The 15,279-nt window shown below is 40.2% G+C and overlaps 1 protein-coding gene across 1 annotated transcript in view; it reads left to right on the top strand.

Annotated features, from left to right (window-relative positions):
• The first annotated feature begins 892 nt into the window (after nt 1-892).
• The window catches only part of Pla2g4a (phospholipase A2 group IVA), a 140,396-nt gene continuing 126,009 nt past the window's right edge, over nt 893-15,279 (top strand). The window contains exon 1 of the mRNA XM_051147540.1: nt 893-1,043. The gene's annotated coding sequence lies outside the window, so the exon portion shown is untranslated. The remainder of the gene's footprint in view (nt 1,044-15,279) is intronic.

Below are 15,279 nucleotides of genomic sequence, written 5' to 3'. Positions count from 1 at the left end.
ATGAATGAAAGAGTTGTAGGGAGGAAGGGGCAAGAGTGACCACTGCTGATATGGCAGAAGCATACACGTGTCCTAACCATGGATTCTCAGGATGTTTGTTTGCTTTGAGATACGGCTTCACTATGTAACTTAGGCTGGCCTTGAACTCACAGACTCTCCTGTTTCCACTTCCCACATGCTGGGATTACCGCTGGGATTACACTTGTAAGATGCAATACTCACTTCATATAAAAGTTCTGAAATGCTTCAAATTGCTTTGCAAACTTCAGATTCTGCCTGATTTGTTGTTGTTTCTATGTGTGTGTGTATGTTATGTGTATGTATATATACACACATATATGCACATATTATTATATTTGGCATTTGTTTTAAATGTAGCCTTAAAACACTTTAAAAATGTTCAACATATGGGGGCTGGAAAGATGGCTCAAAAGTTAAGAGTACTGACTGCTTTTCCAGAGGCCGTGAGTTCAATTCCCAGCATCCATTTGGTGGCTCACAACCATCTAATGATGTGATCTGATGCCCTCTTCTAGCCTGCCGGTGTACATGCAGGGAGAGCACTCTATACATAATAATAATTCTTTTAAAAATGCTCAACATAGTTCAGTATCTTTTCAACTTTGCTCTCAATGTTTTAGAAAAAAGAGGAAGTAGTGACTGGTTAAGGGCAAGCAGCAGGCGCGCGCGCGCGCGCGCGCACACACACACACACACACACACACACACACACACACACACGTGTACTGGACCAGGTAGATCACACTTTTTCTATGTCGCATGTTTTCTGACTTCAAAGGCCTGATTATGTGTAAAAACTAAGCATGCACACTGAGGCTTTTACTCTTCTCCAGAGGAGCTCTTGAGCCTGCTTGAATTCCACCTTAACATCCACAGAGGCAGAGCGACCCGCCCACTTCTTAGCCCCTCCTACCAGCGGCAAAAGAAATTTCTTCAAGTCGGAACTGTGAGGGGGGGATCCTGACTGACAGAACGCTAGAGGCACAGAAGAGCCTGAGGATTCTCATTTTACCCGGGGAACTGTAAGCCATGCATTTACTCTTCCTGCCTGCTTCCTCACTCGCACTCTCCATAGCTAGCCGTGGGCAGCTTGCTAGGAGGGAAAGCAGCCACGCGAGACAAACCTCATTTCTTTGACTCCTCTGCCTTTGGGAAAGTTTCACAAAGCAGGCTGCAGTTTTCTTCTGATTGAGGTTTTGCTTTCCTGGGTCTAAAAGCAGATTGTGATAAAGGTGTAAGTTGTTTCCTTCAGCGGATGCAGAGAAATTTAGAATTTATAGAGAAGTGAGTTGGCAGCGGCGCGTCTTAGTGTTCCACGTGATACCATCCAATGGTTCCTGACTCCTGGACTTGAGTTGCAGGCAGCTTAACAATGAAGATCTTTAGGGGCAGTTTGGTGACTCATTTACATTTTAATTGTTAAAAAAAAGTCATATTGGTGACGTACTCAGAGAATTCCCGGGTATTGAATGTGTTGCTGCAATAAGTGACAGACAATATTGACAAACTAACCGTGTGCTAACAAGCATTGCTAGTCCCTCAGTCTTTCGGTAACTTGTGACAGGAGAACAAGTCAAAACTTTATTTATTTATTTTTTCAAAATACTTTATCAAGTTGCAGGCTTGAATTTTGAATGTGGATACTATTTTAGAACTGGTGTTCAAAAGAAGGAAGGGGAAAGACATTTGGTTTTGAACTAACAGTGGCTTAACCTCTTTTAGTCTTTTACAGCTTGTAATGATTCCAGTCTTATATATCCATCACTTCCAAAACTGGGCTAAGAAAAAGCGCACCTGATGTTGGCTGATGGTTTAAACTGCTTTCAGTGAAGGCCAGTGGAGAGTGTTAGAAACATGCCACTTAGAAGGGGTGGCTTCTATTGTTATATTTGGGGTTCTAATTTGACAAAGGGGATATATTTTGTTTTGCTCCTGTTTTTTTTTGGATACATTTGAAATTGCAGCCAAAGAGATTCATAGGGAATTTAATGAAATAAACCCATTGATTGTGAAATTATATCCCAGACATACTGAGATCTTGCCAGTGAAGTTGGTTTTTGTTTTCATCAAGCTCAGGAAGAGTTAAATTTTAAGTTAAGCAACAATTGTGAAATGCATAGAGAAGTTTAATTGGCCTGTTCTCAAAGTTTTTTTTTTTTACAAACTTCCTCCAAAGGAAGCATAGTTCATGGGAAGAGACATCATTTCATTTTTATGGCATTTCATATTTATTTTTAAATAGGAAAAATAAAATTATGAGACATATATCTTAGACCCTGGTGAGGCTCATGTCATAGAGGTAGATTGGCCTGCTTTTAACACTTGTCCTTCCTACTGCTGCTGCTTAGAAAGCAGAGTCCTGAAGCCAGTTGTTTGATTGTTTAAATATTAAAAAACACGTCCCAGGAATAAAAAAAGAGGAAGACAGAAGTTGCCATGGTTCCTCTTCTTCCCAGTCTATTTATCACCACATTCCTCTACCCTACCTCGCGATGCCTGTAAGTGACATTTCTTTTACCCGTTTTCTGTCTTTTTGATCACCAACTCCTTCACAGACATTTTCAGGACTCTGACTCCTTCTAGGAGAATGAGCATATGTTCTTCCAATGCATACACACTTGAAAGGAAGAAATTCATACCTTTGTCAAAGGGATGGACTGTTCTGATCATTTATCAAAGTTAAGCAGCAAAGACCCCCACCCTCGAGTGGGGTTCTGCCTCGATGTCAGTACTCTAGTGTCCACACGGGCACGCGTTCACTAATATTTAGGAATTCCAATCACCTTAGTGCCATGCATAGAGCCACTTGCCTAGAAAGCAAGTGACCTAAATTCTAGACTCAACCCCAATAACAATCAGTCATGAAATATTAGACTTGTCTTTTTTTTTTTTTTACAGCTTCTGATGAGTCTTTTGCTTTAACCAAAATGTGTACTCCACTTTTGTCCTTACATCCTAAATTTAATTCCCCAGATTGATCATGTGTTCCAATGGTATTGCTTATTACAACGCTAATTACAAAGCCACTGTCAAAATCTTGGTAAATAATAGAAAATTGCAACAAAATAAGAAAATATATATTTATTCTCTTCTATGGAGTTTATTACTTTTAAAAGACCTTCATTATTTATTTACCCTTGTAGTGTTTGTTGCTTATCCAGCAATGCATTAGCACATAGAAAAAGAACTCATATACTTTCATTACTTTATGCTCTGACATATTTTCTTTTATAATCTATAATCTACTCGCTTGTAGATTTATAAACTTGAGAGTTAGATTTTAGTATTGTTTTCTATGGTACTTCCCCTGATTTATATCATTCTATTAAAATGTTTTTTTAAATAATTGTGACTATATTCATTCATATCTTTAGCATATACTATTGAGTCTCTACTTGAGTCAAGATACCATGTAGGTGATGCTAACATATCTATGAATGAAAGACTATGGCTCTTCAGTCTGTGGGTATGCTGAATTAACTAATCTTAAATTACTGAATATTTTAGATCGATTATAAATAATAATAATAATAATTAATCTTGTACTGTTATATTAGTTTGTACAGCTCAGAACGAGTCAGTCTTAAAAGTGCATTTCTAGACAGCAATGAGATCATAAGCCATCTAGTTACTTTTAATCTCTGTATTGTTATTTTTTAGCTGTAAAATAGGAGTAAAAATAATTCAATATACTAAGGATTCTTAATGTATTTAACAAAATATCACAGAGTACTACTTATATTAGCTTGAGGTATTCAAGTTGCCTAAGATAACGTTGGATGTTTTCATATGGAATAAGCAGAGAATCCGGTCATTTAGAAGGCTGCTACAGGAAGAACGCAACCTTATTCACAATTTTATCTCATTCCTAAACAAGTTTGGCAAATGTTCCGAATGGTTATTTAGAACTTTATATCTTTCAATGTCACTTTAACATTTTGATTTTCTCAGGGTTAACTTTTACCCCAGCAAATCTGAACAGATATAGTCAACATCATCAAAGATCTTTTGGAATCCTCATAGATTTTAGATTTTGTCAAGAATCTTAATGATGCAGATGTAAATATGAAGTAGAAACAGAGATCTTATAGACACTATCTTCCCATCTTTTAGGGGGTTGGTTTCAGTGTTTCATGGAACTTTTCCTTCAGAATGGGTAACAATGCACAAGCACATGAAAGCAAGTCGTATTCTCATAGACTCATAGTTCACCCAAATTGAGGAAATGCAAGAGAGTTCTGAAAAGATGCCCCCAAACTTCTGTAGCATCTCTTACAGAAGCCTGGAAATATCCAGGCTTGCTTAATGTAGAAAAAGCAGGGCAAAGGCTAAAGGCTGCTTATGTGATGGTTACAAATAAGAAAGGTTTTGTTTGTTTTAAAGAATGCTCGTGTTTGTCAATAATGAACTTGGACCCATCTGTTGACTACTGGGGTAACAAAGAGCTGGGGAACTGACCATGATTTGGGGTTCTTTTTAGGGAAGGCAGCAAGCAGGGAAGATATTCTTCAGATCTTTTGAAACCATTACCTGTGTGTGGGCAGGTGGGGGATGGCAGTGGGTATGTGGGTGTTGGGGGTGGGACTGCAGCATGGATTTGCTGCTCTTGATATGTAGACCTCAGTTATTGTTTTACTGTCTGTGACTCTTAATCCACTCATAGCGATCTTTAAGCACAGTTTCCTTCTCTCCTAAAACAAAAGTAAATAACTTAGTGCTGCTGACGATAAGCGGCTTTGAAAAGTTGTACTACCAGTTTAATCGCCTAATTAATCCAGATGTCTTTAGAGCAACTCAACAAAGGCCTGTGAGTGAGCTGGGATTAAAAGATAATAGAAACACGGGCCCTCAGCTTTCTTTTCCTTCTCACTAGCACATGTGGCTATGAAGGATTTGCTTCCGGTTCCTTAGTTTTCTACTCCTTTGCTTGGCTTTGGAGTCTGCAGGCACGTCTCCGAATTTAATGTAACAGTAGGTTTTGAGTTAGCAGACTAGTGTCCCTTATGTGTCTAATGTCAGCATTCCTCTCAAATATAGAAAACTCACATGTCTGCAGGGATCAACTTATAATTTCTTACCCATTTTGTTTGTATTTATGAGCTATTTCACAACCATCTAGTTTGAAAAATATAGAACTGGAGTTCTATTATTATCACCTATTATCATAGTGCTGTACAGGTTATAAAAAGGCTGTGGAAGAACTTCATCCATAACGGAGGCTGGTGACATAGGCAGGTAATCCCTGCTACTTGGGAAACTGACGCAGGAGGTTAACAAGTTCAAGGCATACCTGGGCTACGCATTAAGTTCATCTGTGGCCCAAGCGGTCACTAAACTGTAGAATCAATCCCCAGTACTGAAAAAGTAAAAACAAACAACAAAATGAACAGAAAATTCCATTTTTTCCCTTTTGCTGTTGTTGATAACTGTGATTTAGCAGAGCAGTCATTACTGTCAACACTTAGAGATATGAAAAGGGAAATTTGGAGGAAAATCAAACAGCGCTCTGTCCAAGCCTGTGCCCATGGCATCCATCCTGGTGTACTTTGCATATTTCATTAAAGCCTCTGACTTGTTCATATTCCCTGTTCCTGATGTGCTTTATTTGTGCTTGTCAACCTCCTCCTACTGGGGCTAACAGAAACATTGTAAGGGAAGGCTCAGAAAAGGACACTGTCCCCAAGTCCAGCCCCACAGCACCTCATTTGTTCTGCCCTTGTCACATGGGCACTGGCCAAGAGGACATTGCACTAGCACCTCAGAGGGAAAATTAGTTTCTGATTTGTAATTTCAGGATTTTTGAACTACTTAGTGTTTTACATAAGTACATAGTGCTTTAAAGACAACAAAGCATATGACATTTGATCAAATCTACAAAATAGAAATATTAAAGAGTGATTTTTATGAGTCATGATAACTTTTTATTTAGCCAAAGGATGTACATCCAGGTTGTAACAGAGACATTTCTTAGACTGTTTGGAGTCTTAAGATTCTTTCGATCCCCGATTATGTCGGACAGTTAATATATAGCAGTTGCATTCATCCCTTGCGGAACAAATTTTACTTTTCCTAGTAATTCAGATGCTTACAATAAAGAAGAGAGACTCTTCTTCTCAGGGCTTATAAACTTCAGTTATAAACTTCTCTCAGTACGCATATGCATGACTTGGTCATAAGTAATATGTAATAGCTGAGGCCTGCACACTGGGTGCAACGTTGCCTCTAGAAACATTAGGTCAGCAAATAGCTTCTGAATTTCAGTCAGTGAATTGGCACACTTCCTATTTGCATCACACCTTATGCTCATATCTTAGACAAGATAAGCAAATTGAATGCAGCCCATGAGCAGCAAACTGATTGTTAACCCCTAGTTGAAAGGTGTTTCTTTGTTGGACTCATGAATCTGTAATTGCAGAAGACTCTGCTTGCCTAGGGATCATCTAGAAGAAGAAAAAATACGTCGTACATTTTTAGGTTCCGGTGTTTACTTATGGAAACAAAAAGGCAATTGATTCTGTGAATTTTTTGCCGGTATTTTGTGCAATATTATGAAAACATTGAGAGAAGTAATTTAGAACAATGATGTCAGAATTTATAAAAAATCAACTTGGAGGAAAATGCATCAAGATGGTTACATACATAATGATATAAATAATTCTGAATTGACTCTTTCATCAATAGTTATGATATCTCAATAGCCATTAGTTACTACTGTGTCCACCGTACCCTCAAACAGGTTTCTACCTACTTTTCATTCATCTGTCATAAAGAAGGAGAAGATTTTAAAATCACCTGAGTCCATGTACACAGATTAAAGAATAAAAACCTGGCATTTTTATAGTTCATGGAACTGCATTTTACTTTCAGTATAATGTACATATCCAAATAATATCTTCCAAGTATTGATAGGCCCTTGATTCTCAGAATTTACAACCAGCTTTTAGGAAGATTTGTTATAGCAAAAAATATATTTTAAAAACATTTCTTGAATCCAAGGGTATAAGTGCAGGCGGATTATAGGTTCAAGGCTTACCTAAAATACAGAGTGAGTTCAAGGCTAGCCTGGTCAACTTAGTGAGATCATGACTCAAAGTGAGTAGTAAAACAATAGGGCTGGGACATAATTCAGTGGTAGTGTATTTGCTGAGCATATGCAAGGCCCTAGTACCAAAACTAAAGAATAAATACCCAAACAAAAAGGATTACTTTAAAGCCACTAAATTGTCTTTACAATCTGTTACTTAATATTTATGTTCTGAGCTAGAAACAGCCAGGGATTTAAATTTAAAATTTGTGAAAGTTTACAATATTTAAACAGAACTTCCTCATTTTCATTGTCTGTAGTGATGCCCGCCTCTCTTGTCAATGACAAACGATGAAATGGCCAACTTAAGATATAAGAGATGACAGATAAAGAATAGGAAGGCTACCAAGATGAGACTTGATAGGCTGTGAGCATATGGTGGGTGAGGAGGTCCTCTTCTGTCACAGACCTAGGGAAGGGGAATAGGGTGAAAGAGGGAGGCAGGGATAAACGAGAAGAGACAAGTAAGGGGATAACAACAGAGATGCAATTTGAATAAATTAATAAAAAAGAATAAAAAATATATAAGAGATGAGAGGCAATGTGTAGAAGGTGAATAGAATGAGTATAGCATGGCTCACACTGGCTTCTGGCAGAGAACAGCATTGGTAAAAGAAGCTGCAAAAGAGCAACTATAAAATTAGATGAGAAATCAGGAGTTTAGGGTAATCTGGGAGTCTGAGAAGGATAGTAGTTCCAGAGCAGACAAAGGTGAGTAGGATGAGCATGGAGAGTTGACCTCTGTGTTAGGGACGGGGTAGGACCTGATCTTCACCAGGTCCATGTCAATGCAATGATGGTGACAGACTAGAGGAGAAGGTGAAGTATGATGCGAGTGCCTGAAGCCGGAGGACAGTGCAGATCCAGGTGCAGGAGAGAAAGGATCCTTTCTAGAAGGATGAGGGGCTTGTGGAAACTACAGCACATTTCTAGAAGGACCATGGACTTCTGGAGACTATAGCACATTTGCCAATCAGATAATTTGATCAAACGTGATGGTTCAGGAAAGAAAGTCTTTGTCTTCAGAGTAAAGTGGAGGTAAGGGTCTTCTATTCTGAGCCCTGTGCACCAGGTCTGTCCAGGAGAAGGAAGGCAGCCTTGTTAGTGAGGGACTGTCACACATACGGACTCCTAAGTTAAGAGGGCGCAGGGGGGTGGGATCCTGGAGGTTGAGAAGGGAGCCAAGTCACCTCCATGAGTGGGAATGCCTCTTCAGGTTCTGAGGATAGGCTTTTAGAATACAACCACTGCCTGGTTGTGTTGTGTCTAGCTGTGCTTAGATGATAGGTGTGAAATGGGGCTATATAGTTGATTTTGGAGTGTGTGTCTTCTGTTTTTGTTTTTGTCCTCCCTATCCTATTAACCCCACCCATGACCTCACCCGTTCCAAAAAGAAGGAAAGAAGAAAGGAGGAAGAGAGAAAGGAAGAAAGAAAGAAAGAAGGAGAGAGCAAAAGGCAGAGAGAGAATGAGAGAGAAAGAGAGAGAGGGAGGGAGGGAGAAAGAAAGGGAGGGAAGGACAGGGTAAGGAGGGAGGGGGGAATGAAGAAGGAAGAATTGAAACCTTGAAAATGAAACTGCATTAAATAAGACAAAAACCCAAACAGGAACAAATCCTAAACATAAAAATCTCAAATAAAAATACATAGAAATCCAAGAACTTTTAGGACTCAGGTCATTTTATGCAAGTTATTTAGTAACTGGCAGGGTGTGTCACACTTTGGCTTGGTTTCCTGTAGGCAGGAATGGAGCCTTTGTTCTTTTCAAACCCCTGTTAGATTCAATGACTCTCCCTATCCTTGTCAGGCCTGGTTCTACACTTCATTGGATCTCAATGGCTTTTTACCTGCTCCAATAGCCAACAGTCTGGAATCTGTTTTCTTCATGTCCTAATTGGGAGAACCGCTGCTGAGGTTGGCTTGTTGTTCAGTGTTTGTTTGCCTCCTCCCCTGCTCCTCCTGGTTCCCTGGCAAAGTCCTCGGGTCTCACTTGCAGTCCATCATCAGCCTTTTGTGTGTCACTCCAGTTTTCAGAGGAAACATTTAAAAATATGTCATTAAAAAAAATGTCATTATTTTAAGACAGATATTCTGGGCTGGAACTCACTCTGCAGACCAGCCTGGAGCCTCAGTTTCCTTGTGTGTCACCATACTCAGCTCTCAGAATGTGAGTGTAAGTTGTCCTGGAATTTAATTGCACTGATGGGCTGCTTGCCTAGCATGTGTTAGGCAAGCTCTGGCATGCATCCCAAGAAGTACCCAAAGCAAATCCAAACCAAACCAGAATCATATTATGTCTGAGACAATTAGTAATAAAAGGACCACAGGGTCCTACTTTCAGGATGTGCTTTCTTCAAGCTGACATATTTTTAAAAATCTAAAAGTCACTTCCCTTGCTTCTTTTTCAGTCACTAGAGTCTTAGGGAACAGCTGGCTATCATAACGAAAGTGATGGGTTCTTCCCACCCCGGACAAAAACAATGTTATTGAAATATTGACTCATATACTTCTTCAAAGCTAAAAATAAAATCACACTTTTCTTAAGTCTATTAGCCATTTTCCTACATTCTCTGCACACAAAAGAGCCTTAATTCTGAACTAATTGGAGCCTTAGTCTGAGAGGCTCAAGCTGTCCAGCATGTAAAAGGAGTGGATGCTCTGGTCAGAGGCTTGATAGTGGTCCTGGCTTTACTGTGACTAGCTGTACTGCCCTGTTCATAAGATTTCCTTCCCTTCCTTCCTTCTCTCCTGCCTTCTCTCCTTCCCTTCCTTCCTTCTCTCCTTCCTTCCTTCCTTCCCTCCTGTCTCCCTCATTCCCTCCTGCTTTCATGACAGGTCATGAAATGGAAAGTCACCGTGTGCTTCTCTCCTGGTTCTGGCCATGTGACTTAGGTTATGGCTTAGTTACAGTCACCCAACTTCCTCATCTGTAACACGAAAGGGAGTGTCACACATTAGGTCTGTTAATTTTATATTTAAAAAAGCGTCTGTAGAAGCTGAATTGAAACCTTATAGATTTGATTAATGCCTTCCGTATAGCTTTCTGGCTCAGGTACAAAGGTTGAGGAAATATACAGTTGGTATTTGGAATGTTAATGATTCTAATTAATCTAATTCAGGCTATCATTGTATAACACCCAAATATTCAAGGTAGAGTACAAGTGCATTATGGTGCCAGCAAAGGACAGTGGCACAGAGAGAATACATGTTTTTCTTTTCATATGGTATTTTATTTTATTTTGAATTCGAAGGTGAACACATTTTCTATCATATTAGCCTTTATAGTTCTGGGAATCATTCTGACCTCAAAATTATTGAATCAAATTTAGAACAATGCTGGTGTGTGCTTCAGAGGCACCAAGCCACACTAAAGTATTAGTTAATATACATAGACTGCCATAGTACCATATCTCATCACAATTTTTCCCTTTATAATCTGGTAGTTTTGTTAAATGAATTTAACCTCATGCTCTACTGAGGAGTTCCTAAGCTTCACTAGACTGCCACCAGGGTCCACAACCAAAGGGGGATTAAGAAGCATTGAGAATATTTTCCTAAAATACAAACTTTGTTTTTACAGACTCCTTAATCCTGTAAAAGACTGGGATTGTTTCTCACTTCAAAAGGGAATTGCATTCACAGTATCTAGATTTAAAATTTCTTTTATCTGAGAAGAGACTTATTTCACATTGCACAATCCTGGACCTGCAGATTTGTGTTTTCGTGTTTCAATGGTTAAAGTGTATGACTATGCCAAGACACAACTCCCCTTATGGTTTTTAGTTCATTGCTTCCACTTAAAGATCTTGTTGACATCCACATTTTTAAGTGCGAACAAGATCAGTGTCCCAAGTTCCCAAAATAGTTGCTGTTCCATGCTGGCTTAAAGGCAGAGCGAGGAAGCTCATCTAGCATAAAATGGCACCCAGGAGACAGTTCTGCTCATCAGATGGCTTTCCAGGGGACTTTGACTGTACTCTTTGCCTCAGAGAACAGGTGAGGTAGAAAACAAAGCAAAACAAAACCCGTCCGTTAAAAGAGGGAATGGAGCCCTCAGCAAAACAGACGCTCCCAAAGGGTCAACTTGAGGGTATTTGCAACTTGCAGTCTGCAGAGAACTTACAGCCCCGGTCTCAAAGCACACTACATTTCTTGGCAGTTCGTGCCACTTTATTAAGTGTGCTTAAAAGGGTTCGCACCGACCGAGTCACCTTATCAGTTTTGATAAGGGAGAAAGCAGAACATCCTTCTTCTATGTTTTCTAAAAAATGAACGTTGTGTAGTTTCCAGTTATCAGGGTACTATCGTTCCGTATTGTTCTGAGTGACAAAGGGAGTTTTTCAAACAACCTGTGTAGTATTTGTAGGCAGACAACTTGTCACTATTGTTCAAACACAGAAAAGTATAAAAGATGAAGTAAAAGCACTAAGTCATCTTTTATCAGTCACGTGGTGAAATTAAGTAACTGTTGTTTCCTCAAAGCTTTTCATTAAGTATGGGTCACACCACCAAACTAATAACTTTGTCACTTAACCTACTGACCAAACTAAGATGCATATATTACATTTTAATTTTGATTAATTTTAAAAAGTCTTTACTGCATACATGGAGGTATAAAGAACAGGAAATGAATGTACAGCGGTCCCATAGCTAAGCAAACCTGACTGGGCTTGTCCATTCCTTAGGCCTCTGCTTGTGGACTTGATGTACAACGATGGCTGGAATGATAGGAATATTTCCTCCAACTCCAAATTTCTCTGACTCTAAAATATGCCCAGAATGGCCACTTGGTTAGGTGAAAGGATGGAAAATAACAGCCAACCTGAATATCAAGGAAATAACATGAGAAACTGGCTGGGGACTGAGGAGGTTTTTTTTTTTTGTTTTGTTTTGTTTTTGTGTGTGTGTGTGTGTGTGTGTATGTGTGTGTGTGCGTGCTTCCTCTGAGTGAGTGTTTCCTAGTGGCAAGGCTGTGTAGGAAAATACTACAGGGAAACATTAAATAGTGTGTGCTCATTGGTATGGCATGCTTGGGGTTGTGCATGGGAGCTTGCTTAATAATCAGATGGGACAGTTGCCCCAGTGAAAAAGTGTTGCACTGCCTTCTAACCAAAGACGTGGCATAGTGTGGGTCTCAAAACAGGTAGGCTTCTCCTGTTCATTGTATGCCCTGCGCAGCAAGCACACTTCACCGTTCACAATCCCTCCTTTATTACTTGATCCTGGACTGCTATGCCTATGTTATCGACTGTGGTTGAGAGGGATAATTAATTTTAAAAAGATTAGTCAGAGGGGCCATAATTCATCTGGACACATGTTCTCATAACAGAATGTGAGCTCACAGAGACATGTGGGGCATATGAAAAGAGAGAGGGGACACGTGGGGATGTGATGAGAAGACCGCCACCTGTAAACAAAGAGGGGATGCTGAAGACCCAGACACACAGCATTTTGATTTTGGACCTCCCCTTTCCAGAACTGCAAGAAAATGAACGTTAGGCACACGTTTGTAGTATTTCTTTTTTCTCTTCCTTCCTTTGTTTTTTTTAAAAAGTAAAACCTCACGTTTCTATCACGTCACCTTCTTTCTACGGATTTTTAACAACTGTTTCTTATTGTGTAATTTCCAAATGTTTCTGGATGTTGTGTCTTTTAAAAATTATGTCCCTTTTGTGAGCATATGTGTGTATGTAGATGTTGCTTATGTTCAATAGCTGTGTGCTCATTCTCTGTGTCTTCTCTCTCTCTCTCTCTCTCTCTCTCTCTCTCTCTGTGTGTGTGTGTGTGTGTGTGTGTGTGTGTGTGTGTGTGTGTGTGTGTGTTTAGGTCAGAGTACAACTTTGGAGAGTTGGTTTTCTTACTTGCACCATGTGTGTCCTGGGTATTGAACTCAAGTCCTCAGGCTTGGCAGCAAGAGCCTTTTAACGCTGAGTCATCTTGCTTGCTCTTTAGTGTCTTATTTGCCGTGTCAGAATGATATAGAAAGAAAGAATTGTTCTGAGACAGGTCAGAATTCTAGGGCTGGTGTAGCCCTATTACTGTTTCATACTACTTGGGAGAGATGTTTTTACACAACATAGTTGTAGAGTTTACCTGAGTTTGAGTTGCCAGTTAGACCGGTAATTTCAGGCTTCCAAACCTAGTTTGTTTGTTTGTTTTTTTATCTCAAAAATGTTGATAATAATTACTATCTTGTAAAGAAAACCAAATGAGATAATGTATGCAGTTACTTAACAAAGTACCTGGGAAATCATTAACAGGTGTGTATTTAGTCTTATAGTAACTTTTTGTGGTGTGTTCGCCTGCTATCCCTGAGAGGCCTGCTCTTTCCTGAAGGAAACATGAATCTGGGGAAGACAGGAGGGGTGTGTGTGTGTGTGTGTGTGTGTGTGAGTGTGCAGTGGGGGCCAGGGGCTGGAGGGAGGGTATATGGTGGTCAAGATGAATTGTATAAAAGAAGACTTAAAAAAAAAAAAAGACAATTCCAAATGAAATCAATTTGATCGATCACAGATCTATCACAGAAATAAACTTTAATATGGAAAAAATAGCATTGAAACAAGCAACTGCTTCTATGGCTAGCAGTTTTTGATGGTAGATTATATAGTTAGGGAGCTCCTTTATGTTAATTCTCAGCACACGGCTTCATCTATAGTCTGGGCAGTTTTCCCCAGTATACCATGAAAAGTCCTTCTTTACGTATTTGTCCATTCATCGAGAGTAGTTAAATAATATCTCCTGGTCCAACTAGAGAACCTGGGAAGGAAGCAGAACTCTCCTTGTGCTGTTCAGAGTCAGGGCCTCGACAGTGTGTTGAGGCACGCAGCTTGTGTGGAGCTACCACTTAGAAACACAAGGGTCCAGGCTAGCAGACATATCAAGATGACTTCCTCAGGGAGCAGTCATGCAGAACACTGGCTGGAAGGCAGGCGGACAGCTCCAGGGGGCGCCACAGCTGGGTGGGAGAGTATTAAGCCTTGAGCCTTTACCTAACAGAACCATTTCCCTGCCAGCTTCCTGTGTTTCTTCTAGTTTGTGCTTCTCTGAAGTCGCAGTTTAAGCCATTAGACTCTGTTCCTTCTCTGAAGTTCTGGCATGTGCTCTGTGTGTGGTTGTGGGTGGGGAATTGAGCTTTTAGGAAGACTCATGTAAGAGACTAGGAAGCATTAGAGACCTAACAGAGGAGGCAGAAAGGAAAACGAAATCAACTCGGAAGGAAGAAGATGGCTTCCAGCAGTCAGCACCAGGTGCCTCTTGCTCACATGCTGCGTAGGCTCTGCAGCTATGCACAGGTGCTGAGAAACCCTAGCACTTGATAACCTGAGCCTGAGTCTGGGAGTGTGCATTTGCATCTCCTAGTAAATGAGGCAGGTGGATCTCTGTGAGCTCAAGGCCAACCTGGTCTACAAAGGGAGTCTAAGCAGAGAAACCTTTTCTTGGGAGGTGGGGAGGGTGTGGGGTGGTGGGAGAAAAAGATAAAAGGGGGGGGGAGGGAGAGAGAGAGGGAGGAGGAGGGAAAGAGAGAGGGATAGGGGGAGGGGAAGAGAGAGGAAGAGAGAGACTTATGAAGCCTTGGCTTACCTAGAAGTCACTATGTACACCAGGCTAGCCTCTGACTTAGAGATCCACCTGCCTCTGTCTCCTGAGTGCTGAGGTTAAAGGCATGTGTAATCATGTGTATTTACTATTTTACCTCGTATTGCTCTTCATTTTTCTCTGCCTGTGGATGATAGAAAGCTGTGCTTAGCTTTAGTTAAAAAAGAAAAACATCACCCATGCCGCTCAAGAGCAGAGCTTCAGGAATGCCTGAGTGGTCGTGCATGTGTGGGAAGGGTGCTGACTGGACACAGAGCCAACACCGGTTTATCCGGCACAATGGAGAAAACCTTGGCTCTAGCATCAGGCAGGCCAGTGGCCCAGGCTTTTTACTTTTAAAATCCTAGCAGATTTGAAATGTAAGCACTTCACTTTTTTTTTTTTTTTTATTAAAAGCTCATTATTGACCATAAAAAAGAACATGACCCCCCATAAGATTTGCTCAACAAGCAGGCTAACTTCAGACTTCTTAGAACTCTCCAGAGAGCCAAACACCTCTCTCAGAGTTTGAGGCAGTTTGGGAAACAACAGTATATTGTTTTAGAAACAACAGTACATTGTTGTATTCACTTCATTGGAT

Source organism: Acomys russatus, chromosome 6 (genome assembly GCF_903995435.1).
Source record: "Acomys russatus chromosome 6, mAcoRus1.1, whole genome shotgun sequence".
NCBI lineage: Eukaryota > Metazoa > Chordata > Mammalia > Rodentia > Muridae > Acomys > Acomys russatus.
The sequence above is the reverse complement of the archived record's forward strand: the minus strand, read 5'-3'. Positions and strand labels throughout refer to the sequence as shown.